This window comes from Phyllopteryx taeniolatus, chromosome 1 (assembly GCF_024500385.1).
Source record: "Phyllopteryx taeniolatus isolate TA_2022b chromosome 1, UOR_Ptae_1.2, whole genome shotgun sequence".
Lineage (NCBI taxonomy): Eukaryota > Metazoa > Chordata > Actinopteri > Syngnathiformes > Syngnathidae > Phyllopteryx > Phyllopteryx taeniolatus.
In genome coordinates this window covers 5,700,119-5,727,320 of record NC_084502.1, presented here as the reverse complement: position 1 = coordinate 5,727,320, position 27,202 = coordinate 5,700,119, and the positions used below count along the sequence as shown (strand labels likewise).

The following is a 27,202-nucleotide window of genomic DNA, read 5'->3' as shown; positions in this document are numbered from 1 at the left end:
TAATAAAAAAAGAAAGTTTAATCAATGGGATGGGAAATGAAATGTAAAAGACCCTAGACGTCGAGAGTTAAGTGTGCAGTCCTAATTCCTAATGTAAACAAACACGAGGTTCCCAAAGTGCTGCACAATGCAATCAAAACAATCAAATCAAATCAAATGAGATTCTATTTATATCAATGATGAAATTTGTTCATGAAAAGTAATATCACTGCTGAAAAAATGGAAGAGAAATTTGGTAGCGGACTTCTTTTTAGTGAGACAGCTTCTAATATCGCCCGCTGCAAGCTAAGATGATAACAAAAGCACGCAGTAAAGCGCAGACCTCCGGCAAACCAAATAATAGGCTTTTTTTTTTTTTACACAGATATCTTGCGAAATAGCCGCATCGCAGCTGTAACAAAAAGGAGCGCAATAAAGAGCCTTTAGAAACGTTTCTTTGTCCCACCTACTCCGTGTCAGTGCTGTTTATACACTTGAGGGAAACAATGGTGAAACGTCATCGCTTTTAGCGTGCAAAAGAGGCTATTCATGCTAACTGGCGAAGCAGCTTGCTTAACGCGTGAAAGGGCAACGGAGCCATTTTTAAACCGGTTCTCCTAAAACGTGTGTGTGAGGGGGGTGAATGTGTCGAATAAAGTCAATCTCAGCGAAGTGAACGTTACGCTGTCACTTGCTACACACAGCAAACCTTTTCTCCATCCGGTGGGGCAATGCCTCTGTTGGCACCGATGCGAGCAGACTGTATCGTAGACTCAACGTGCACCTTTATCTCCTGATGCACCCATTGATGGGTTTTTTTCGTGCCATGCCTCGACGAAGTTTTCGGAACAACGTTTACGTCATCTTGCTAAATAGTCATCCTTTCCTTTTCTATAGCAGCTATGTTGTTCAGGAGTTTGTCGTGGGCCATACTGTAGCTATGGTTTTCATCAGAAGGCTGATATGACTGTGACACAATACAAATAAATGCACTCACCTCACAATACTACTACACAGACACAACAAATTGCTGAATAGCTCATTTTGAAATCCCAAGTCAAGGGAAATAGTTTGTGCAATATCTATCTTATTACAAGTGAGGACAATTTGCAATTTTGGTACAGATCTTAGCAAGAAACAGGAAGTAGACTTTTGATTTGTTTGTTTGTTTGTTTGTTTGTTTGGAGTTGCTATAGGGGTCCGCAAAATAATGTGGGAGGCCAGATTTGGCCCCCAGGGCCTTGCGTTCGACACCTGTGCACTACGTACCCTGACCGCCGATACCCAGCAACCTACAAAACATTCATCTCACGCAGTTTGTGCTTTGCGAGGGAAACTGGATCTTTCACTATGTGTGCGCACGCACACGCACGCACGCACGCACATAGCCACCAACACACACACACACACACACACACACACACACAGGCTGGATTAGTGGCTACTGAATGTCACATCTTGTCTCGCTTGCAGAGATGCTACCCTACTGTGAAATGGGCTCAACAGAGAACCTGAGATAGTTCCTGCGGGTCATGTGACAGACACAGTGACAGTTAGGTTCTGCATGAGGGGGGGAAAAGATGAGTAGAGGAGAGAGAGAGAGAGAGAGAGAGAGAGATGCTCATGGCGGAAAGAATGCAGAGAGAAATTCTTGTAACCCTCCAAACTCCGCCCCAATGCTCAGCCTCCTCAGTCATCCATGGACCCCCATTAACACACACACACACACACACACACACACACATCATTCTGTCTACACAATGCTCTCCTGCCAACATCTCGTACGCTCACTGACTTTACGAGCTCTCCGAGCATAATATCAATAAAAGAAAAATGATTGAATAATTCTGCAAATGTTGTCAAATGGATGCCGCTTTTTAAAGGCAAGGCGAATTGATTCCCTGAAGTAGTTGGACAACGGCACAGTTTTAAAATGTGATTGAAGTGTACATTTCCAGCTTGAGTTTGACGCAAATATGGCATTTCCCTTTTAGGAATTCCAGCCAATTCATGCAGAGTTCCTCGATTTTCAGGGGCTCTTAAGTATTTCGACCTTTCACCTGACGAAGTCAGTTCTCTTGTTACTTCAAGACATTTGGATGGCACACGGGTTTGGAAGAAGAGCAATTTCTAGTTGCCAGGGTGACCCCGGATCACCGGTTTTCGTGGTCCACCATGTCGGCGGACCAGCCAGGACACTCCTCATGCTGTGTTAGCGCAAGCGTCGGTGCTAACATTCTTTCATAGTTAGTTATGTGCAGTGTTTGTACAAACACGCTAAAATGATCTGACAATGTTTATATGTCAGACACGATATTAGTTTGGTTAGTGCATTCTTTCCGACCACTTCTTTGGCGCTTAACAAACGCACATTCCCTCCTGACCTACTGATTTGTGTCCACAAAAGTGAGTCAAGGGGCAATCACATTTCAAACCAAAAGGCGGAGAAAATAACAATCGCTTTAGAGAGTAACGTTCATTATTTAAATGGACGTCTTTGATGTGGTCCCCAAGTTAGTGAAGCTCAGCTGGTTCTGATGAGTCATTTCGCATTAGTCATTAGCATTCGGTGAGGAAAGTGCTAAGTTTCTCCATGACGTTCAGCTCGCAGTTTGCTCTCTTTTTCTGTGCTCCCCAGCTGCCTCGCGCAAAGATGCCCTCAGGCTAGGATTCCCTGTGTCCAGGTGTGTGCGTGTGCGTGTGCGTGTGCGTATAGAGTTACAGACAGACCTCTGAGTTCAGCTGTCTCTGATCTGATTTAAATTGATGAACCGCCACACTGGCTGATAACTAATCCTATGTGTAGACACACTTCCGTTCCGCTCGAATGTAACATTGAGCGGAGCGCTTGCCCATTCAATTGAGAGGCCCTGCTAAATGACAGAAATGTAAAAGATCCATTGCACTTGAAATAGCATGTTTCAGGGCATGTGAGTTTTTCAGTGTGTTCCAGCTTGAAAAACAAACGATTCATCGAGGGCACAACCATGGGCTGTTGGGCCTGTTGGGCCTTTCCCTTTGTAAGGAGCCGTGCAGCTGCGTCCCGGATGGCTGGCGAGCCATCCGGAGTCGTTTTGGTGAAGGAGGGCAAAAGAATATTGCGCTAGCCCAAACGGGAGGAGACAAATCTCCATTTCCGGAGCGGAGACTCCTGAAAGACAATGTATTGAGCTTGCGTAGGTGGAAGACACATGAAATGGACAGATGTTCTCTATGAGTCTTAAGGGAGAGGGATTACCTAAGGGTCACTCCCACGTTTCTCAGGGTCAGCCGGATGAAAGATGACAGTGAATCAGTATGTGCATGGTGGGGGAGTGAAAAAGCTCCATTGATGGCCACTGATGAGCAGGTCTTCGCAGTGACTACAGTTAATATCGAGTTCCAGGGAGAGAAAAAGATCCAGTGTTCGGGTTAGCTATATGAGTGATGGCACTTCCAGTTTAAAATCAAAAGATTCTTGTTAGGTTTGGAAAGTCTTTGGAAACACTATGTCCATAGAAGTCAGCATTTCCAGATCAAAACAACCCTGGAGGTCCAGGAGGACAATAGAAATGGCTTTTTACGGCCCACATTTGATGAGCTGGAGCTCAAAGGAGAAGAAAGCATCGGTGCTCACCAACTGGCAGGAGAAGCGGTTCTTCCAGACCTTAGCCAAGCCACCACCGTCACTTGACAAAGTTCAAAGTGTATAAATTCAAAAAGGTGTTGCCAATTCTCGGCCATGAAAAGAAAGTCTTTTAGTTGTAAACATGTCAGACATGGAATTCAAAGCAGCTATCTTGTTAGTAACAGCTCCCGAGCATTTACGTCCAATGACTTCTGAGTTTTACCTCACGCCAGAAAACGAAACAACACCGAAGGTCCGCAGCGTGATGCCACAAAGGTACTGGATGAACAGGGAAAGGAGGCTGGAGAAGGAGGTGGAGCTGGATAGCTCATGAAATTGTGCAAAAAAAGTCATGAAGTCCAACTTCACGTAAAGACAATCGGCCGGTTTTTGTGCCGATTTTGCCTCTTCCCGACCGAGCGTGTCAAATGCCAGACAATCTAAAGCCTTATAAGATTATTCGAGAAGATTGTCCTTCGGTCTGATCTGTGTTAAGAATGGATTCGTACCGATTTTAGGGTCCAAAACAGGTCAGGGCCAACAATCTTCAATATTTAAGACAACAATTCTCCAGGTATGTGGGAGAGAACCGAGACTTCTCCCCAGTCACGACGCCGTGAATTGTGACGTGAAACGGAAACGGAATATAGCCGTTCAAGAAGCACCCTGACTCAAGAAAAGAAAACAACTGTAAATAAAAAAAGGGCATGTCTTACCCAATGGCTTGTTTTGGTTTGTTTTTTGGTATAAAAGGGGGTTCCCCAGACAGCAAGAAGTGTTTTCCTAAGCAAGTCATTTTTTGAGGACAAGGCAATTTTATAAGGCTCCCTGCTCCGACAACCTTCGGCAACGTTTGGGAAACATCGGTGCAAAGCCGAAAGTGTATCATCTTTGGGTTTGTGAGATCACGTGTGATCGCGCGGGATTTCGAGATCACTGTTTGAAGAGAATCTTTATGTTTGGTGTTTTGTGTTGATACACAACACGCACGCACACAATACAACCAAAACTGTTAAATGCTAGATTTTTTATCTTGACGTGTCCCAGATAAAACAAATCTTTTAAGAACTCTAAAAACAGCTGGGTCAAAAACAACCCAAAATGGGTGATTTGGGTGATTTGGGTAATTCTGGTAAACCCCATGCGTTCCTAAAGTGGTACCGACCCAACGAGTGGTTATTTTAGACCAGCAGGTCTGGGTTAGGGAATTTGACCCCGCTTGTTGGGTTGGGGCTGTCTGCCCCAAAAGTGCCGTTGGGTCGTCTTTGACCCTGCCGTTGGCTCGAATGTGCTCTTCCCGTTGGATTGGTCAAATGTGAAACAAAAAGTGCTCTAAAACATAATCATTGTAATATATTATTCATCCCGCTGTTTTTTTAGCCCCACTTTGATGTTACTGCGTCAGACATAACCAGCCCAAACTTTTTCTTCTGGAATAGTAATTGTTTAGTATTACTAACATCCAACCATCCATCCATCCATCTTCTGAACCGCTGATCCTCACTCGGAAGCCTACCCCAGCTGACTTTAGGCAAGAGGCGGGGAACACCTTGAATTGGTTGCCAGCCATTCGCATTGAACATTTCCACAAATGACAACTGTATTGTCTTTTATTCATGTAAAGGCTGGCGTAACTCGACTCTTGTACTTCACCATAAAGGAAGCAGTCAGCAGCTGAATGAAAGAAGTGCAATCAAACAAAAATGCCGACTTCGACAAGACAGATTTTCTCAAACCAATGGTTGTGTACCTGTACCAATGGCTGGGTTGTGAAATCAATACATTGTGTTGCGGGCATCTCTTTAATAATTGACTCTAATTTTGATCCAATGTTGGTTCACATTACCTAAACCTCTCACCCAACTAAGTTGAGTTACAAGTTTGACCCAGCATTTTTTAGTGCGTATGTACCAGGCCTTTAGTGAAGGAATTGCCGATCGTGGATGATGACGGCCGATCTATGGTCAGCAGGCAAACTCTGGAGCTTCAGCGAACACGACGCAAGCTGGGTCGATACAGACGCTTGCCGGCGAGCGGCCGCCCGCCGCAGCGTAGCCGGCTTTTGGCACCGTTATGCACTCACGCCAATGGATCCAATGGCTTGCCATCCAAAGGCACTTTGGGAGGTACGGTAACCCTAGCCCACCACCTGATGACGGTATCTTTAAAACAGCTAAACTGAAAAAAATCTAATAAACTGAGCCAAAGGGGCCAGGACGGAAGTTCCTTATGTGGCACGATGTGAACCGTGACTTAAACCGAGCGTAGTTCAAACAGCTAGCGTGACACTTCGCCAGACCCCGTAGATGCTGTCACAGTGCTTGCAATCCAGTCATCATCCAGTCATGTTGCCATCCAGCAATATACGCATCAATAAATGCAGGACTCAGTCAGTCATACATTCCAAACATCAAATACTGCCTTGTGATATCGCTCGCATTGTTGTTTGCCTTGTTTCTGCTTTTATTCCACATCCGCCAGTCTGTCCGTCACGCTTTGTGGTAAAACTGTGTATTTCAAAAGAGATCATTTGCGCGATTCAAGCACAAGACCATTTCAAAATGATGACTTTGCCTTGAAGCGCCTCTCACACCGCAACCCCGCCTTCTGTTTGCCGCCAGCGATTCAGAGTGTTGTGTGACTATTGGGCCCTGCTCGCCGCTCAGCTGCTCAGACCGAGCATCAAGTTTTGTTTCTGCTCGAGATTTAAGGACAAACATTTCCTTCCACCGGTTCCATCTTCCTTCTCTCCACACTTGTCGTCCTTGTGCGCGTCTCCTTTTCCTCCCTCTCTCCTCTTGCCCGTTCATTATTTAGCATCTGTCGAGTTTAGAACAGGAGGGAAACCTTGTCGTGCGAACTGTCTGACGTCGGAAACAAATACAAGGTGGAATCCGGACACTCGGGGATGCTGACGCACGTCCTCGTCGCGGCCTCCACGCCGGCCACATGCACACGTTCCTGACACTTTCAGATCGCATTAGTTAATGTGGAAAGACGTCTGGACTGAATTACCACTACACCTAATGACTATTTCATGTCAGGAGGAGAGGAAAAGGAGAGTGCAGGAAGCGAGGCCAGTAACTAAATACACGGAAGAATTTCCTCTTCGCTTGTGTCCTTGCTCGATGCAACTTGTTCTCCTGGCCTCTGGTGAGGAATCTCATTCAGACCAAATTTGAGCTTTCAAAGTCAGCAAAGGCCCAATTATCTGATGTCTATTCAAGATTATCTCGAGTGATTATCCTCCCTGATTTGCGCAGAAAACAGTCTGGCCAAGAAGTGTTTAAAGTGCAAATCCTTTTGTGGTCAACATGTGATTTTGCATTTTCGCAGGGTTTTCTATCATGCGTGGAAAGAAGACAAATGGGGAGATGACAATAGAACTGCTTCTAATGCGAAGCGAATCACAATCCCTCGCACGGAGGCATTTTATTGGTTTACCCTTTTCTTTTAGACACTTTATTGAACATTGCCGGTACAGTTAATCAAGGTTTTGTGATTATTACGATTTGGATTATTTCAACAAATTGCAGATTTACCATGTAGGATTCTTATATTTGATACAACTGGGCTATCCTATCATAAAACTACAGATAGGCCTGATTATTTATGGAATGGATGTAGCCTAGTGTACTCTGGTACTCGGTGACCATTGTACAGCCATAAACTGCCAATTTGATTGAGTCTCCTGGTTCTAATGTGAGAGGAGTCGGGGGCACAGCGTCAAGTACAAATGAGATCCCGATTGGGACCGCCGTTGGGTTTATGCTCGATGCTTCGCCGGCTTTAAGAGGAATCTTGCTTACGCAAGCACTCAACACCCGACTCTTCAGAATGACATGAACACGGGGGGGTTACGGCACGCTGTTAACCCTCCGCAAAGTACCACGTGTGACATGATGGCCGCGAACACATTAACAGGGAATCCGAAAAGCCCGCAGTGTGGTTCAAGTGCTCTGGTGTGTGATATGCTAATAATGACAGATCTCGCTGACATTGAGAGGCAATTTTGCCATGTGCGCATTATTAAGTCAGTGGTTCTGCGTATGTGTCTGTTGGGGGAAACGGGCAGGATTGACAAGCTTTGGCCTTTTGGGACACATGCACACTGCTTCAAGAAAGGGGGAGAAGAGGAGAAGAAGAATAGTCACAGGAAGTAAATACTTCATTTTACACTTAAAATGTTAAAAAGGTGACAATGTTTGAATGACTTTCAACGCTTGGAGGCCCTCTAAGAATTGATGAAGGTTTTACAGTGGCCCTGGAACAATGAGAGATCATATGTAGATCACATTCGAACATTTCCCGGATATTGAAGCATACTCCCTTCATCGATTCAGATGATTTATTCAAGTAACCTTGTATACAATTGCACGTAAGAGCCTTGCGTTATTTGACTTGGTTGTCCTCTACGAGCTTCCCCTTGGAGAAGTATGCCGGATGTTCGATGCAATGATGGATGGCACGTAAACATATGGGCTATAGGAAGACTGTTTGAAGGCCCCTCACCCACATGAGACCGAGCAAATTCTCTTTCCCACTTCATAGTCAGTGGTCGCATGACAGACTGCCATCTCTACATTTGGCAATTCAAAACATATTTCCCTGTGCATTTCTTCTTTCAACAATCCAGGACGTCGAGTGACTCCAAAGGATTCGCAAGTCGGAAAGGAAATCAACACGACTGTCAAATGGCCTGTTAATCTCTTTTATTCATCTCAAATAAGTCGAGGTGAGCTCATTACAACTCCAAGTCTGCTGCCTGGTTATTTTTCGGTTGTGCCAAGATCCGTTTTGGGGCAATGGTAGCTCAGCGTGTAAGGACTTTAAAAGGCTCGCAAGATTTGTCTTGAGAACCGGAATATCAAAGATTGAAATTACTTGTGGACGGGGAGAAAAAAATAATAAGAATACAAAATACAAAATAAAAAAAGACCAAACTATGGAAACTGGGACTTGTACGTCAGAAATCATCATCGGAATCATCAGAATCCTCTTTATTTGCCAAGTAGGTCCAAAAAACACACAAGGAATTTGTCTCGGGTAGTCGGAGCCGCTCGAGTACGACAACGGAGAACACTTTGGAGACATAAAGACGTTGACAAAAAAAAAAAAAAAAAAAAACAGTCACTGAGCAATAACGGCTTGCTAGTTATCTGGTAATGGGGGTACCATTTTTTTTTTTTTTTTTTTGACAAATGTGTAACAAGATGCAGAGTCCTCGAGCACTTCGAATATTGCAATAGTCCGGTGCAATGACCGTTGCGCAAAGGGCGCCGACGCTTCAAGGAGTAAAGTCGAAGATAGCGATTGCTCACACTGTACATTCCGCTCTGTAATGCGTGCTACAAACAGAGAAAGAAACGTGTGAAAGTGTTGACGCTCACGTTAAATGCATTAACAAAAATGAAATGTCTTTATTTGACCATTCGTGCCTTAGCCTGTGCCCAAAACTCCAAGGACGACACATAAGAGGATGAAAACTTGCAATATTCAAGCTTCATAAGATGACTTCAGCATGTGTTTTGTCCTCGAAAAAAATCATAATAATAATTTCATAATAATAAATAATAATAATTGAAAATTATTTCACCCAGAAAAGCGGGGGTGACGCGGCACCCTCATACTGCATGTTGATGTTAAACCCTGACATGTACAGCAGGGTTGAGATCATACTTGTTTTTGTATGTTTGAGTATATGATACTATTTTACATCAAGACACAAAACAACACGTTACAAATAAGCTAAAAGTGGTAAATTGCCAAACTTTCAGTTGAACTTAAGGCATATCTACCTTTTTTGTTTTTTTTAACTCGGACAAACAATTCTGAATTGAAATGAACATTAAAAAGTCGTCCAGCAAACACATTTTGGCGATATAACGTGATTTCTTTCAGAAGGCAACCGATAGAAGTTCCGCAAGTTGCGGCTGTTCACCGCTTGCGTATTCAGCAACAAAAGAGAGCAACTCGTTGAGCTGGATGCACACCTAAACGACTGACCAGTGCACTGGTGCCATTACTGGATTCTTTGACGGTGTGCATTTGAAGTTGAAAAGGTTAAAAAAAAAAAAAAAAAAACCAAAGTGCTCCCCGAAGTCGGCGTATCGTGAGTAGCTCGTCTAGCACGTGTCAAATGTGTTTTCCACAAGACCGGTCCAAGCCTACGACCCAAATTCTTGATCTGTGCATCTGAAAATGTCATCTCGCTCACGGTCGCCCGAGCCGCTGCTGTTACAAACGATACCTCACATGCTTCCTGTCCTGCAGCTGAACCCCTGAAGCCGTCTTGCACTGTGTGTGCATACGTTCGTTTGGGGGGGTACATAACCTGCTACTGCTAAAATGCGACGGGTGCACATGCAGCCACTCCCAATTTAGACACGGCATGAATTCCAATCTGTCATTGTACTTTGTATGCTCGTTATTGAGATGAAACCTCACTCATGCGTGCACAAGAAAAACACACACACACACACACACACACGCACGCACACTCCAGCGCGGAGTGAGGCGCGCCCATCCCCATCCCAAGGTGCAGTTTGTGGAGGAGGACAAGGCACTCTGAAGGTGAACCCCAAAGGATTCGGCGGATGTGTGTGTCTCCTTTCACGCTTATGTTGGAGTGAGCACGTTGCCAACTGGCGGTGGGAAACAACGAGAAGCACAATACTTAGAAAGCTACCCCTTTGAATACATTTCCACATACTGTAATCCAAATGTGTGGGGATTTCTTTCTTCTTCTTCTTCTTCTTATACAGGGTGGATTCAATGGCGGGAGACGCTAATTTTAATGAGGGGGGGGTTGAAAAGAAGGATGGATGTAGCTTTTATTCAGGGGAAGGGAAGCCAAATTGGAAATGTGGCATGATCCCACCCCCTCCTGGGACCCCTGAGTCAATTAGCCCGCCCGCTGGAGCTGCCAAGAGGCTGAGTAGTGGCGAAGAGAAGGCGGAGGGGGGGTGGGATGCCGCTGCTAACGTAGTGCTCTCAGCGACTGGAAGGCGAGTGGAATTTGAAGCATCTTTTTTTTTACTTTTATCATCTTAACATAATTCTAATTAGTGTAATGCAGATGGAGCATCTCATCGAAATATGGACTTCTTCTTTTTCCAATTTGTTTTTGCACGCCGTGTGGGCAAACTTTTCAACGGGTTGCGTTGTTGTTCTGGCAAAAAGCGATTTGGCAAATAATATACCAGGTGTGTCAGAGAAGTTCCAGAACTTCTGGCGCCACGCAGGCAGAAAACCTCAGCGGAAATGACGAGCTATCTGCTGCGCAAACGGCCTCGAATGACCTTTTGTTCCGCAGATAGCTGCGGTGTGCGGCAGGCTTTAAAGCTCAGTGAAGGGAAAACGTCCCGAATGTCGGTTCGGATAGAGACGCCACGACAGACACGATGCTGGAAAGGCTTCGCTGTTGGGAGCCGTCAAAACGAAGCGTGACTGCCACGCCGTCATCATTCCAATGGCAATACAAAGCTTTTTTGCTCTTTTTCCATCGATGAGCCTCAAATGTTTGCAAAGGGCGGTTCGCAGGACATCAGGTGCGGTTTGTTATTCGACACATTCGGCACCAACAATGTCAATCTTTATCTGTTCACACTCATTCTTGTTCATGTACCTTTTTTTGCTTTTCCAAACGTTTCGGCAGACTGGCAAGAAGGTCCATATCTTAGTAACGGGTTCCACGGACAGTTACGAGCCATTACATAGTTTATGCTGGTCTCACGTTGTAAAGATAAGTAACGAGGTTAAAAACTTGTTCCAAACATTTGGTTCATTATCCAAGGTTGGGTGTGTTTGCTTTCTGAAAAACAAAATACTGACGCTGGGCTTGGCGTCTTCAAACCAAGCAAATGGTGGCGAAGGTTTGTAGAGGAAGTACTTTCAAAGTTGTGCAATTTGGGATTCAACCACAATTTCCCACAAAACATCTGAGTTGGCTATTGGGTTAGGGTTTTTGGTTGTTGAGGAGGGATGCGGGCCAAAGGTCAGAAAGAAAAGAGGAGACTGTGACTACCTCATGCACCCCATCAAACATTATTAGCACCATCTTGGTCTTTGTGGTGTTTTTATTCGGGGATACACAAATGTACATTCCGCGTGCATGTGTGTGTGTGTGTGTGTGTGTGTGCGGGCCATGGTGGCAAAGGATGGCAGGTGACTTGAGTGACAGGCCAGTTGGGGGTGAGGAGGATTCGGAGGCAGAAGCGCGTCCCACCTTATCTGACAGGCACACTGCAGAACAGCAAAATCCCTCGCATAAGCCCCTGGAGCTCCCCTATGGGACATTGTGCGTGTGTGTGTGTGTGCGCGCGCACTCTAGAACAGACACTTACTGCAACTCCACGGGTGCTTGCTTATGTGTAACATTGTGTGTGTGTGTGTGTGTGTGTGCGTGTGCGCGCTTTCGTGACAGGGGGGGAGTGAGAATCTGGTTACTTTCCCATCTGAGTGTAGCGCTCCCTAATTCCTCCTCACCTTCAACGGCACACCACGGCTCAAGGTGATACGACCGGACGGCGCAGCGCTCTCCGCGTTTTCGCTCTTACACGCACACACACACAAACACACGCACGCACGCCCGCACGCACGCACGGCATTGTCGCCGCATGTTCGCATGTCCTTTGGGTTTGGCAACAACGCTTTGTGGGGGATGACTGTGCTCAGAATTTGTTTGGATCAATTATCTACAGAATGTGTCCATTCAGATCTTGTTTAATAACATATACCGGATGTCTTCAAACATCCCCCATTCACCTCGCTCTGAACATGAGCAAAGACTCCCAAGCAAGCGGATCGCCCTTCAAAGGATTGTGAGCATGGAAGATGAGTGGCACAAATTTGAAATCTGATTGGTTATAGAAACCGTCCCATTGCTAATTAAGTTACACGGGCTCACGTTACTGATTGTGAAGGGCCGAGGCAAATGATCTTGACATCAACACTCGGGGCTCCATTTTCGTGATTGCCGTGAATCCGGCAGGATGCGTAGCGTAAGTGCACGGAAGCGGGTTAAACCCGGTGCGGGTCATTTCGTGGCCCGGCGGACCCCGGCGCACTTCAAAGAGCAATGTCTGCGCCGCTCCAGGCGTGATGCCAGCCGACTTGGACCCTGGCCACTCAAAGCGGCTCCTTTCATTCCCTTTAACTGCGGCGTGCTCGAAGCGCACTGACCGGAGAGGAAACTGATTGGCTCGAGTCCGGGAGGTCAAAGAGCGCACAGTGTGTTTGTACGGAACCGCAAGGAGACCTCCGTTGCCCGGATTACGTCAAGGACATCACAAATACTGTATCCGCGCTGTAACGTGGACTCGGAATGAACTCGGAGACCGCCCCGCAGTAATACTGCGTAGCGTAGCTTGCCTTCAAGGAACACATCCACCTTTTCTCGGTGAAAACTCCGCCGATGGTGACGAAAGATTGGCCAGTGTGTCCTCAGCCTAACCCGGACCTCGGGCCGATCCGCAATCTTCAATGATTTCCCTATGTGGTGACAAGAGGCCACTCTGTTATGAACTCGGCTGACCCTCCGCCACATCTGTGAAGACGCAACTGAATGAATTTCCCCAGATGAATCAGTTGGAATTAAGGTACTATTGGCGTAGTTAAGGCAGTTGTGTTATCAAACTTCACAAATGTATGTTTTGGCATCCGCACTGGATGGGGCGGGAGACACTCGTGATGTACTTTATGGCTTTATGATCGAGCTCCAACATCTTTGCACGTCTTTGCGCCGAATGCAATTTGGTGTGTTTTTCTGGAGCACCTCCCTAACGCTATCACATCTCCAGCGCAGCGTTTTGCACATCACTTAGAGCGTTATCTACACTTGTCACCCAAAATGTGCTTCCCCTGTGTCCCTTTCCGTGACCCGAAGTTCAACCCATTTGTTATCATAATATCCCAGGTGCGTGGCTTATTTACACATATCATATGACGTCGTCAAAATATGACACCCATTATCTCGCACTCGAGTTTGAACCGACTCCAGAGTCTTGCAGGCTACACATGAACTAAGATTCAAAGTGACACTGGACAGCACACTTTCTTGTTATTTTATATAAATAGGATTGTGCGTTTAAAAGTCTTAGCTCACCACTAGCTTTGTTTATACTGTATTATGACAATTTCTCACAGCAGGTTTACACAAATGAATACAAAACGATGGAACAACCAATTACAATTCAAAAACCGATCAGGCGTCAAATGTATTTGGGCGACGATCCATCCGGATACGTCATTCACACTCCAGTTGTTTTGTCTCTTGCGTGGTCACGGCAAGAATTCTTTTCGAGCTCCGCTTGCGTAACCTCCACCTGGGATATTTCCTTCTCGTCAGCAGCACGCAAGAATACATTCATCATGAAATTGCTTCGGCCACGTTGGACAAAAGTAACCAAGAGATATTTGCTGTGACTGCTCTCATTTTCATGGAATTCGAGCTCATTTTCTCCCTTGCTATTTTACATTTTAGTTTGAACACTGCAAAAACTTTGAGTACTATAAACAATATTTGTCTCTTTCCGAGTCAGCTAGCCCAAACTCCTAAACACATAGTCATTAACTTCCTGTTTTATGTAGCATGCTAAAATGCTAAAATGCTAAAGCGCTGCTGATGTGAAGTTGCACAAAGGCAGTTTTCTTTTTTTATTTGTGTTGAAATTGGCTCATTCAAAATATCACTAAATTGTTGATTATCTAAAAAAAAAAAAAAAGGAAAATAATTGGCAGTTGATTTTGAAGTGAAATGTCTTATTTTCTCTCATGTATTCATAATTGCTCTTCAACCAAGCAAAAATACATTTGATCCGATTCCGCAATTTTCAGAAGGATACTCAAATATTCAAGATGATGCATCCCTACAGGAAATGTTACGAACATTTGAATTCAATTTGTTGAATTGAATTTTTACAGTGATTTATCCTCCTAAATACTTTATTTCATACGTACTGACCATACACACATTTGCCGTCATTGCTTTGTTTTTCTTTTTTTAATCCAGTATTCCAGTGTTTGGTGGACATGATCAAATGTTATTTCAAAAAAAAAAGATGAACAGATTTGCCATATATTTTGTTCAATGCTAGAATTGTGTTTAGTGCATAGGATTAAAAAAAAAATGCATGGACACAAGAATGAATAAAAGAAGCCAATGAAAGTTTGATGCACGAACAGCCTTTTGCTTTTTAGTTGACTGAGAGAACAACCTCGACTCTCATCTGTCCCCTCTGGCTGCGCAGGAAAAAAAAGGCAATATTTCAACACGGCAGACACACTTATTAAATATTTCAAACAAAGGGAACCTGCCATTGTTTCTCTCTCTCTCTCGCTCACACAAGATGAGCTATTTAGCCTGCGCATTATCTCCAAGAATAATTGAAAGTAGCATACTTGAAGGAACCATGCACAACAAACCACCGTGTGTGGCCAGTTTGACCGCTGACGAGGCGAGACTTAGGGAAGAAGCTTAATGGGTTTTCACAGCGAGGAAGGGGTTGCGATGGGGCTTCATAGCTTTTAGGGTGTGGCAGTCAGGAACTCAAACAAAAAGTTACCTTCGCGGTCTTGCCGAGCAATCAGCAGAGGCACCTTGAACTCACACAGCAGGGTTAAATAAATGTCTACTTTGCAGCGGCAATGTGAACACAAGGTCCGGCACATCGGACGAGCAGGTGCACGATACTGCCTGTCCTCCGGAGATGACCTTAGATCGGCGGCCACACGCACTTCCGGCTACTGCCCGTTGTACTTTGACCTTGTTTTGATGCTATGGTGTCATGGAGAATAACATTTCCATTCTTTCTATATTACCTTTGTCCCATAAATGCATCATTCTGGGACACTTTTCTGGCAAATATTCTGCATTCCAGAAAACATGAGCATTTCAAATTCCGTGGCCTGACTTGGAAAAGTACATTAGAAGGTCACTTGAAGTCAGAGTTCCTATGATACCACTGATTGCAATGCAACGTGTCATTTAATCTTACGATAACAATTTGATTTCAGCACGAAGAGAATGTCAAATAACACAAATGCAAAATACGCATTAGGTTTGTTGACAAGACTGTCGCAATTGTCAACAAGACAAATAATGGCTTAGCACGGTCATGATCCATGTTTTGTGTTTACGATAGATTACAATGCTTTAAGGTCAAACCAGCTAAACTCGACAGGCTGGCAGTCCTGAAAGCAACATAAAACCTTCTACACCAATCCTCGAAACCCCAGTGGAACTTCGGATTTAACGGACAGAAAACAGTGTCCAGTCGGAACTCAAAACGCCGCGTTGTGCCGCCGTTCCATCACAGATACGAGTAGATCCTGCTGACCGTCGTGCTTACGTGACAGCCATGTTGGTAGGGGCGACGCTCCAATCAAACGCAATGCATGGACATGAGCTTAACGTGCTCAAAGTGGGTGTGACGTATCTACCTTGTCATATCTTTGGCTGTTGTTTTCTCAAGCACTCATGTCTTGTTTCTCGAACATGCTACACTGATTTTGATACAGTATACAGTTGTTGTTTTTTTGTCAAGCCATTTTGTAAGGCATCCGATTGTAACGCAGGGGGGGGGAAAGAAAGTGCGCTCACCTCGCCGCTCATGAAAGAGACTCTCGACTTGCCACCACGAGACTTTTCTTCCACCGGCTGCATGCCATTATCACCCCTCCAAAGCGCCGGTGATCACGGCACGTTCACGGCAGTAATTGAAAATGACAGCAAGTTTGGATGAACTTGACAAGCTTTTTATTTTTACAATCATTTTGTGCTGTACTGGGTGTTTGTTTGTAAGCCACAAAAGAAGCACAAAGCAAATGATTTTTGGGGGGGATTGTACTGGTTGTTTTTAGGCCACGGAAAAGTGCTTCAAATTATCGGACAAACGGCTTTAACGGATGAACCCGCCCCCCCGTCAGTCTGTTATACAATTCACATGGCCTAAAATTGCTTCCACTACAACCCTAACAAAAACAAAAAAATACCAACGAACATTTCGCATAAATTCTTTAGACAACTAGCAATTCTCCCAAAAACTTAAAACAATATCAACACTTAACTTCTCCAACAGGAACAGCCATGAATTTCCTCCCGGTAATGTATTTCCTGGAGGCTGGGCCGGGTACACCTCTGTCGTCCAATGAGACGCAACAAAACACCAACGCTAGGTGTATTTAATAATAATAAAAAGATTTCTCCACTCAAGTGGGTCAAGCTCAACACGTACAATTGCTTCCTGCCGCTCATGTGGGCTTATGCGCTGTGATAATGGAAGGGTTACAATGCAGGTCAAAGTGGTTTTGGGTGGGGAAGGTTACAAAGAGCAGCAAGACCCGGGATTGCAGGTCTGAATAGGTGAGATGACAGACAAAGCGCACACCTGCAAAGCCTCCCACAGGGGAAAAACAAACTAAGGATGCTGATGCTCTCCTTCGTTGAGAAAAACACAGTAGGAACAAGAAAAAAAACATGAAGCTTTTAAAAGCCCGATAAAAAGTAGCGAAGGGTTGAGAAGCGTTTAAAGACCAAAGTTGCGATCGCCGTCATTTGAAGCTGCAGTACTTTGGAGATAACCAACAAAGGGGGTGGGGGGGGTTGAGGTTAATACCATAAACTAATGCTGACCAATGAAAAGCATGTAGAGCGACGCCTTGAGGTCGAGGGTTCCTTTCCTTCCGTGACCAAGCTTGGAACTTCAAACACTTATATAATATAAAACCTCATTAATCCATTTCAGCCACACAGAAAGAACAACAAATGTGTTTTTCTAATAAGGCAAATAACAATCTGTAATATTGTATTTGATATAAACATATAGTAATAACATACATAGAATGTAAAGAATTCAACAAAAACGCTGTTTGGGGATAAAAAGTCAAATTTCAAAGCTTTGACACACGTGAAAAACAATTTGGTTTTGTTTGTTTGTTTTTCACATGAAAATTCAAAAGAGAACGGAAGATACATCAAATACAATAAAAAACAGCCATCGTGCATTTGTCAACATCCAACTCCTCTCCCTCCTAGTAGTCCAAGTATGAAATGGCCAAGTTGTGCTCCCACTCAACTCGTACGGAGCTCAATCGCTTGGAATCCATCCATCACAAGAAGAGACGGAATCGATGTCTAATGCGACTTGTGAGGAAACGTTGAACGTGTTCCGTCAGAGCAATAGAATGCACATGGTGAACACACGCACGCGGCCAACTTCCTCCATCAGTTACTCATTCAGGTGGGCAAAGTGAAGGCGCGCCTCACCTTTGTCACGAGCAGCTCGTCTGCGCCGTCAGCCGTTCCGACGCCCTCTGGCAGGTGCCGTCGTGGCCAAATACTCCACCGGGCGAAGGGACGGCAAAGGAGGGGCTGCACCCCAAATCTCCACGATGCTCTTCTTTCGGTGTTTGTTTTACAGCCGCATAGTTTAGCGTCTGCGTGCGAGTCGACACAACTCCAAGGCTCCCGGAATTCCCGAAGTCCTGCGCTGGAAGAGCAAGTGTGCTTTCGCTGCGCTCTGTCCTTCCTCTCGGTGAGGAGAGGGGGTGGGACGCCACACAACACGGGAGCGGCCTCTTTCTCCCTTTCCTCCACCTTTTGTTTTTTTTTCTTGCGCTCATCCAAAATCCCATTCCCGGTGTTCTGAATTGAATCACACCTTCCGGATCGAAGGGTACACGACGATGACGTAGGGAGATGTTTTTGTTTTTTGGGACAGAAAAATGACAACAAAGCCCTTAAAAGGCCCCCAAATGATTTTGAAAACAATTCAAATGCAAATAGTTGGCGATGAAACTAAAGAATTGGATTCAAATGAGACACGCTTAGCATTTAAAACACTTTGCAGTTGTTTTAATAACATGTCTGTGAAATGCATTCATAAAAATACATATCGGACATTTGAAACTTGCCTTTTTCTTTTCTCACTGAAACACGTCCTTCCGAGTGGCAACAGTCGAAGCGTTCCTCGACGGCACCGCAAAAAGTCAAGAAACCCTAACAATTGCAAATGAATGATTTGGCGGCACGGGACGTCTTCGCCTCGACCGCCGTAATTTGGGTGCTTGTAGTGTCCGTCGAAAAAAAAAAAAGAAGATGCTCTGTAAGGTTAGCTGCTTACAGAACGGTGACCATAATTTACATTTCAACAGGCCAGTCGATTTCAAAAACTGACATACTTAATATGATTATTCAGTGACTGGCCAACCAATTCGGGAGATAAATGAAATTCTTCAACCTTGGTAATGGTTGATGTTGCCTAAATCAGAATTTGTAAATGAGCCTAGCCTACCATTGAGTCGTTTTTTGGGGGTGACTGACAATCTGTTCAGCTACGGTACATCTTCTATTTCCTTGTGAACTAGCCGAGAAGCCTATGGAAACAAGTTTTTCTCATTGTTTCTTTCTCACATTCTGCCACCCAGAAGTATTCTGGTGCCCATTGTTTACAAACTTATGTCCTCCAAGACTTCAGACTTTTCCACAACAAGGAGGAAAATGAACCACGACAATGTGGTTAGCAGATAAGCTAACAGCTCGCCTAGCTACGCATTCTTCTACTGCTCCATCTTGTATTTCCTGTAAGTCTGAATACCGTGTAGCACATTGCTTCCTCTCGCTGGTCAGTCTCGGTGCTATGTTCGAGCTGTCGATGCTTTATTGTCAGCGGAGCGATCCTTAAACTCATTCACTGCCATTGACGGCTGTTGATTTCAAATAGCCATGCTAACATGGAGGCCTGGCAGTGATTAAGTGTCTGCTGTGCACCAAACACTGAAAGCGTGTGTGGCATTATTTTTTGTCATGTGGTCTCTCACATTTTCAAAATCTGTTAGATTTTAAGAACATGTATGTGATTACTGGGCTTTACACGGCTGTCGTCAGCTTAAGTGGATAGCCGTTAACACATCATGTAATTGCAATCTTATTTTTTAGAAATCGCTTCTCAAATGTTCCCATTTTCCAGCACCAAAATGCTGTTATTATGAAACAAGCAAGAGTTTCTATAAAAATAGTCTGAGTATTAACAACCCCTCAGACTGGGATCCCGTAAGTGCTCAACAAGGCATGAAAAGACTGTGACACACATACGTACAAACACACACCTCTTCGAGCGCAGTCCAGAGGTGAAGTGGCTCCTTCGCTGTCCTTTTGCGGCATGTAACATACAACGAATGTGCCTTGTCGTCAAATCTGATCGCCCATCCGTCAGTCGTCGTCTCCTTCCAACTTCCCTCAGACCTCGACGAATATCTTTCTGACTCAGATTTAGAGTTGAATTTCTCAATGAAAAAAAAAACAAAAAAACAATCATAATAATGGCAATAGAATGAATCGACTGCAAGACAGTGACCTATTGTCGAGCACGTCTATCTCAGAGCTCTGAGGTTCTGGGTTCAAATCTCACTTCTGGCCTTCCTATGTGAGGTTTGCATGTTCTCTCTGTGCTTGCATTGGGTTTCTCCAAGGGTACTTACAAAAACATGCATGTTAGGTTCATTCAAGACTAAAGATTGCCCATAGATGAATGGTTGTTTTTCTGTATGTGCCCTGCGATTGGCTAGCGACAAGTTTCGGGTGTGTGCGGCTTCTCGCCCAAATTCAGCTCGGAAAGGATCCGGCTCACCTGCCCATCGCGACTCTTTGGAGGACAAGCGCTGAAGAAAATAAACGGATGCAATTAATTGACTCCAGGGGAACGTTCTCCATCGTAACACCATATTGGCTGGTCTCCAGCCAATCACAGGTCACTTTTACGTACTCTACAGGTATTGTTTGAAGTAGACTCTTACTGTAGCATCGTAAATTGTCATGCAAGTGCATCGAGATGTTAAACCATGAGTAGATGCTAATAATCCTCTAAAGAATCAAACTTGTATTGACAATGACCTTGAATGAGTAGCGTTTTGTGCGTTCGCTTAGGGATACGCACAAAAAGCTAAAGAAATCCTTAAAAAAAAACATTGCAAGTGACGGACGGGAGAGAGCTAATGGCAGGTCTGCTTTGTTTTTGGGTTCTGGATTTTGGTTTGACTTATGGACCACGGAGTCCTATAAAGCTTATGTCGAACTCCTTCGGCGGCGACGTAACCTGAATTTGTAGCTAAGTCGGAGTGTGCCCGAGTCGATGTATAATTGCAGTAAATGTTTGAATGAAAATCAATTCGAGGCCATGAATATAAAACAACGGAATGAATGAAAAACCGCTCGCTGTGTGTGCCTCGTGACGATATATTCTTCCGCTAGTGCGCAAACTACTCCGTGGCACGACATGACCGTGTAACATTCGAACGATTGACACGTGGACAGACGCTTCTCGTCAGAAGCTCCTCCTTCGTGCAGCCTGTTTCGAAATGTGTTTGCTCGTCATGAATTCATCAGTTATTGATTCGCAGTCAAGCCTGTTTCCCGCCCTTTCCACTCGGGAATGTCTTTGACTCGTCATGCCGTCAGGGGCAGGCAGACACACGCATGCGCACACTCGCCCGTCTCTCCTCTGTCCTTGCTAACCTTTCCTCAAAGGTTTTCTTTTCTTCATTCCGCTTCCTCGACGTTATGCGAAATGACTCATCCCCTTTCAGTCCTCCCTTTAAATGGGTCTTTTTCGCCCATCTTCCCTTCGCCTTTAGTAGTTTCGCATCATTTGACATCAATCAGCTCATTGTTTTTCCCTTAAGCTTTTCACCTCCGGCCAGGCTGCAAAACCTTTTGTGCGGTCTTGAATTGAATCTCCCTGTATTAGCACATTTCACATTCTCTCATCACTTTCATTCCAATATTAGTATCGGGGCCACACTCAAAAGAAAACCAAAACATTTTGGGGATTGTAAATTGACTGTGCGGTGTATGATTTCCGAGGCACCGGTGTTTTCCCGTCGGAAAACACAAACATTTGAAACACCTCTTAAAGTGGAAGGGTTTTTTTTCCATGTAAACAATGAAAACATTTACATAAAGAAAGGCTATTCAGTGTTCGCATGACCAACCTTGTGGTGGAGCACCGCACCCGTGATACATTTGATAGCACTTCTCCAGCAAAGTGCACATTTAGCGCCGGGCGAGTTACGTCCCAATTTGTGGATGGATTGCGGCCGCTCGGGCCAGCGTGTCTGCTTGCGCCGTTGCCGGAGCTTTCGCACGGCAACGAGACGGACTCGGACTCGGACTCGGACCCGGCGTGTTTGATGGAGAACTTGCCCGGCTGTTCATTTCGGATACAGAAGATGAGGACTTTGATGGATTTGTGGATGAGGATTGAGCAAAAAATAACGCGAGTACATTGTTAAATACGTCAATAAAGTACAAGCGAACTCAGTTTTGCTCCCGCTACCTTTTTAGAAACATTGTTTTAGCGTGCACGCACGCTAGCGTATGTTTTACCACGCCTGCGCCTTCTGTATGTGTTCAATACGGAAATAGAGCCCGTAACTGAGACTGCGCCTTTTTAGTTTCTTTTTTTTACTCCATCACTTTCGGTTGCTATGTTGTTGAATTGATTCTTTTATCCCTTTTATTGAAATAATTTCTCATTTGTCTTTTCTGGATATCCCTTATATAGCAGCTCAGGCTTCAGGTCAACAAACAAACAACAGGGCTGCTTTACAAACTCATACATAGCAACTATATCAGATCAACTTGCAAAACTTTTGCTTCTCATTTTTTGGGAGTGTTTTTCAAAACGTGTAGTTGCAACATAGATCGTTCGTTGCTCGTAATTCAAACTACAATGCAGCCTTTAAACCCAAAGAATTCAAATGGTCAGCTGTTGCTCATCCAACACTTCTCAGCATTGACCAGTTGCTCTCTTATCACAATAAGGTGATTTTGGGAAGTATGCAATATGACACTGACACGAGCAAGAGCAGTTGAAGTGTCGGCGCCCTTTGCGCAATGCTCAATGCACCGGACTATTGCAATATCAGTCATTCAAACTGCTCTAAGTGCTAGAGGACAATTGTCAACAATAATAATAATAATAATAATAATAATAATAATGTACCGGCATTACCAGATAACTAGCAAACCTTTATTGCTCAGTGACTGTTTTTTTTTTTTTTTTTTTTTTTGGTCAATATCTTTGTCCCAAAAGTGTTCTCTGTCAATTGACGTCTGTTGTCGTACTCGAGCGGCTCCGACTACCGGAGACAAATTCCTTGTGTTTTTTTTTGGACATGCTTGGCAAATAAAGATGATTCTCATTCTGATTCTGATTAGTATCACTTACAATTCAGTAATGTCTTCAATTACCACAGGAGACGCTCAGCCTGTTTCTCTTGGTTGAATGTGAGACAAACAGCCACTGTGGCCGACGATCAGACCGGAAACGGAGCACAGAACAACAACGCTAGCTTGCTTTCTTCTTCCAGTTTCTCTCTCTCTCCCGTTCCCCACACCGAGCAGAGTGATGCGTTCACAACCCCTCGGAATTAACAGAGCTAGGCGCAACAGAACATATCTTGCTCTCACAACCCCCCAACAGCAACACACAACAAACAGACAACGGCTCATCCAAATCTTATATTTTTGTGTTTTTTTTAAGTTGTATTGAAACAAGCGCCGCGTGTCACGCCACGTGTGACAACCAGACACCGCATGAGAGGAAAGGGGCGGGGCCACTATCCTCCTATATCCTGATTGGTTCAGTCTACCGCCTACATAGAAGATGCACCAATGGGCCGCCCCTCTACCTTTGTGGAAGAGGTTGGGCCGGTTTCATCGAATATTGTGATTGGTTCAATCCACTGTCTCGATTAAAGATGAACGCCACGTATTAGTGTGCAGTTTAACAGCTAAGCGCTGCGTCACTATGTTTGCTTTGGACTCTGTGCTCCACTATCTGACCCGAGTCTGCCAATCTCAGAGCCCTACTTTGTTTCTACTATGCCATTAGCGTTTCCTTCATGTATTCGGGACCCAAACCATGAAGCGATTCGTTGACCAGTAGCAGAACTTTAAAATCTATTCGAAAGCTGACCGGGAGCCAGTGTAGAGACTTTAGAATTGGAGTCATATGTTCTGACCTCTTTGTTCTGGTCCGAACCCGAGCTGCAGCATTCTGCATGAGCTGCGGCTGTTCAAGAGCGAAATTAGAATGGAAATCCTGCAAACGCTTTCACAGTGACTCGCGTTTGTTTTCGGCATAAGCGTTATTCGAATAAGCACCTGCGAGTGTTTCGGGAAAGGAAGACAAACGCTAACTGGTGACACGATGTAGCGGAGCCATATTGGAAGCAATTTGCGATGACTACGATCATTGATCGTTATTGCATTGATTTGTCTCCTTTCATTCCTATTCATATAAATATTTCATGACTTAAAGTAAAAAAAAAAGAAAGAAAGAAAGAAAGAAAAAAGTGTTAAGATACACTTCAAAAGAGTTCACTTACACACACACACACACACATGAATGATTTATGTCATGGGGATTCTGCTTCTGCTTGCTGCTTGACCAAAGCACTGACACTGCAGCATAGCGCATGGGTGCAATAGTCGCTGTATTTATTGCCCGATATGATACACCTGCAGTTGTTCCCTAAAAATGGAAGTAAGAATTAAAAGAAGATGAACAGGATCCCTAATTGTCGCTTGGTGGGGACCTCTCTCATGAAGCCATTCGAACTCATACGTGTACGCACTCGTGTGTGCACACACGCGGCCAACAAGTGCATTTGAATTGCCGCAGCGTTTGGAAGCAGACAAGAATGCGTGTGGTGTGTTAGATTCATTAGCCTCTCCAATCATTTTACTGCCCAGCAGAGCACACAGCTGCATCCATTATCAAACCACCTGACCTCACCCAGTGCGCGTGAGCGTGTGCGCGTGCATTTGTGCGCACGTGTGGCAAACCCGAACCTTAATAATGCATGGAGTTGGTAAGGGTGTGTGTGTGTGTGTGTGTGTGTGTGTGTCTGGCTGCACAAACCTTTGACTTTCCCAGAAAACGACGGCGTACACCACTTCGCAGATGGATGACAATGACGCCAGTGTATCCTGCTGGTTTTACTTCATTTATTTCTACACGGTGACTGATGAAGAAGTCTTGTGTTGTCTTTTAGCTGGACAAACAAAGAACTCATTAAATGTTGGTGAAAATCATCCAACTCATCAAGGACTTTATTTTCCTGTTTTGAGCGACAAGTTCTGTCACAAAGTCGGGGGGAACGATGCAACAAATGCAGGAGATTGCCGCGTGGCGCGTTCTGTTATTCTTATCACCGCCCCCTACTGGACTGGAGCGGAATAGATCAACTGACAAGTCATGACTTTTCGATCCAACAAATACTGTATTCCGTATTTGCGGACCTCACCGGACGCAGGGGTGGCGATGGGTCCGAAATGGAAGGGCCGTGTCTCACCTTTTGCTTGAAAGAACCAACATATACAGTGCTTGTTAAATGAAAAAGCTCTCAGTTACACTCCATGACGTGGGAGACAGTGATCCATGAAAAGGAAAGAATAGAAGGAAAGAATGAAGCGAGAAGGACAAAGTGTTCCCTGTGCTCAGCTGTGAATGCCAGACAGCTCTGGGACTCTCTCCCGGGCCTGGAGGTCAACTGGATAGCAGAAGCAAGCCAGTGGTCCGCTTCACAGCACAGAAATGAAGGATGGTGAAAATCCAGAGGAAGAAATGGCAGAACACTTCCAGGCACTTCTCTCCGCTCCTCTGCCAGGAATTTCGGATCTCCGAGCAAGTAGACAAGCACAGATATTATTCCCGAATAGCGACCAATTCCCAGGAGTTTATTTCGACACATGCTTTGATCAGAGGGCTGGAAAGTATATTGGAGTATCTTATCATACAATTTCCATTACGGCCGTATTCAAGTGTCCCTCTGAGTCGTACCGTCATTGGTTTTCCATTTAAAAAAAAAAAAGAATCACCCAAAATCAATAGTGCGTACATCATACGTAGGTATAAGGAACATTTCATTGATTTCTTTTTTTTTAATTGTCCCTTTGTATTGACATATACCGGCACCGAGGTGGTGTGAACATTTTTTTCATTTCTTTCCAATACGATATGCAAAGCCTAATGTAACAAATGTATCCATCGCACGGTAACTTTCCACTGCGCACAAGAGAAGCGCAACGTCCTCACGAGTGCGGTTACGTCATATCATCTGTTGGATTTAGCCTCTTAGTTTACGAGATGGCAGATTGATTTCTTGTGCCCCCACTTCACAGAGCACATCTCCCAAGTTAAAAAGGAGGAGACATTGTCTGGGGGGAAAAAACTGAATTCAACCGGAGGTCCGGCACACCAAAAACGAATGTGTGGAACACATTCGTCGTCAACCCCACCACCACGGACGGTCCCCTTTAATTGCAATGTTATCTAGGATTTGTTCCGATGTTCCTACATGTTTCTACGGTACATTTTAGCCACGCACCAAGAATCACCAAGGCCTCATGGGCGCCACCATCCGCCGTCGCCGTTTGCTAGATGGCCGAATGTGTTATTCTACTGCCACTTCATGACGCACATCTCCCAAGTGAGGAAAAGGAAAAGTGACTCTCCTGCTTTGAAGAAGAAACGGATCCCTGTCGCTGTCAGAAGGGAACCGTGAAGCGGCGCGCTTCTCTGCGTGTTCTCGGAGGGAACGTGTTTGGGATTTTCTACATGGAATGCGTGTGCATCAAGAGGTTGTGCACACATACCACTTGCATTTGCACATGCTCGAGACTGTTATGACACGACAGGCAGATAAGCCCTGCACTCACAGTCCAAATTCATTCGCAGCGCTCCGTGGGAAAGGAGCGCATAGTTTGTGCAACTGCGTGCGAGTCACATAGCACCGATACCAACGTTACGGCGCATCTGAGTGCGTGGGTGTGTCCGATGCCGTGCAATTGTGAAGACTGAATTGCCGCTAACGAAGGATTCATTCTGGGAGGGTTTGGATTTTTCTTTGGCTTTTTGTCAAACCTAACCAAATGGATGGCCGCCATGACGGAGGACTTCACGATAGATGTCGTATTGTACAATGCTTTTGTGCAGTTTGACGGTGGTGACAGTTTGCCCCAGGAATGAAGGATTTCTATTTTGCCATTGTCTTACATGGCTTATGGCAGACAACACCGTTCACTACGTTTGGGAAAAGACCACAGCTAACACAGAGCCGTTTTATCGTGAAACAATTGCAAAAAAAAAAAACCTCCGATAATGTACGTCATCTTTTTATTGAAGAGGAAGCTATGGATTATTGAACTCAACTGACTCTGATGAGTGCGGAAATTGAGTCACGCGAGCCAAGTTTGTCAAAAGTTGTAAAGGGCCCCAAATGATCAGTCGCTACCATCCAGCTTTTCCATAACAAAGCAAAACAGCTCATCAATTTCCAGCAAAAATACTGTCGCTCTGTACCACTTCACTTTTCAACCTTCGCAGTTAGCAACCTTGGGCGGAAACCTTGTATGTCTAAATACGGTTGATTACTGTCGGTCATTTGTTTTTGCATGATTTAAAAACAGATGGAGAAGACATTACGGACTGTCCCGAGCCCCAAAGAGTCTGAGAAGTGTTGCAAAACTGCCTCTTGCCTCACCCAGCGCTTGGTGTGTCGCATGATGTCACTCCAAGATTGAAATGATGGATGTTTTAGAGACAATAACAA

General features: G+C 44.8%; 1 protein-coding gene across 4 annotated transcripts in view; it reads right to left on the bottom strand.

Moving 5' to 3' along the window:
• Positions 1 to 18,162, bottom strand: part of sema3b (sema domain, immunoglobulin domain (Ig), short basic domain, secreted, (semaphorin) 3B) — a 54,249-nt gene extending 36,087 nt beyond the window's left edge. The window contains exon 1 of one of the 4 annotated variants that reach the window (XM_061766010.1): positions 17,853 to 18,162. The gene's annotated coding sequence lies outside the window, so the exon portion shown is untranslated. The remainder of the gene's footprint in view (positions 1 to 17,852) is intronic. The other 3 variants (XM_061766024.1, XM_061766033.1, XM_061766043.1) reach the window with 3 other exon arrangements.
• Between the last annotated feature and the right edge of the window lie 9,040 nt (positions 18,163 to 27,202).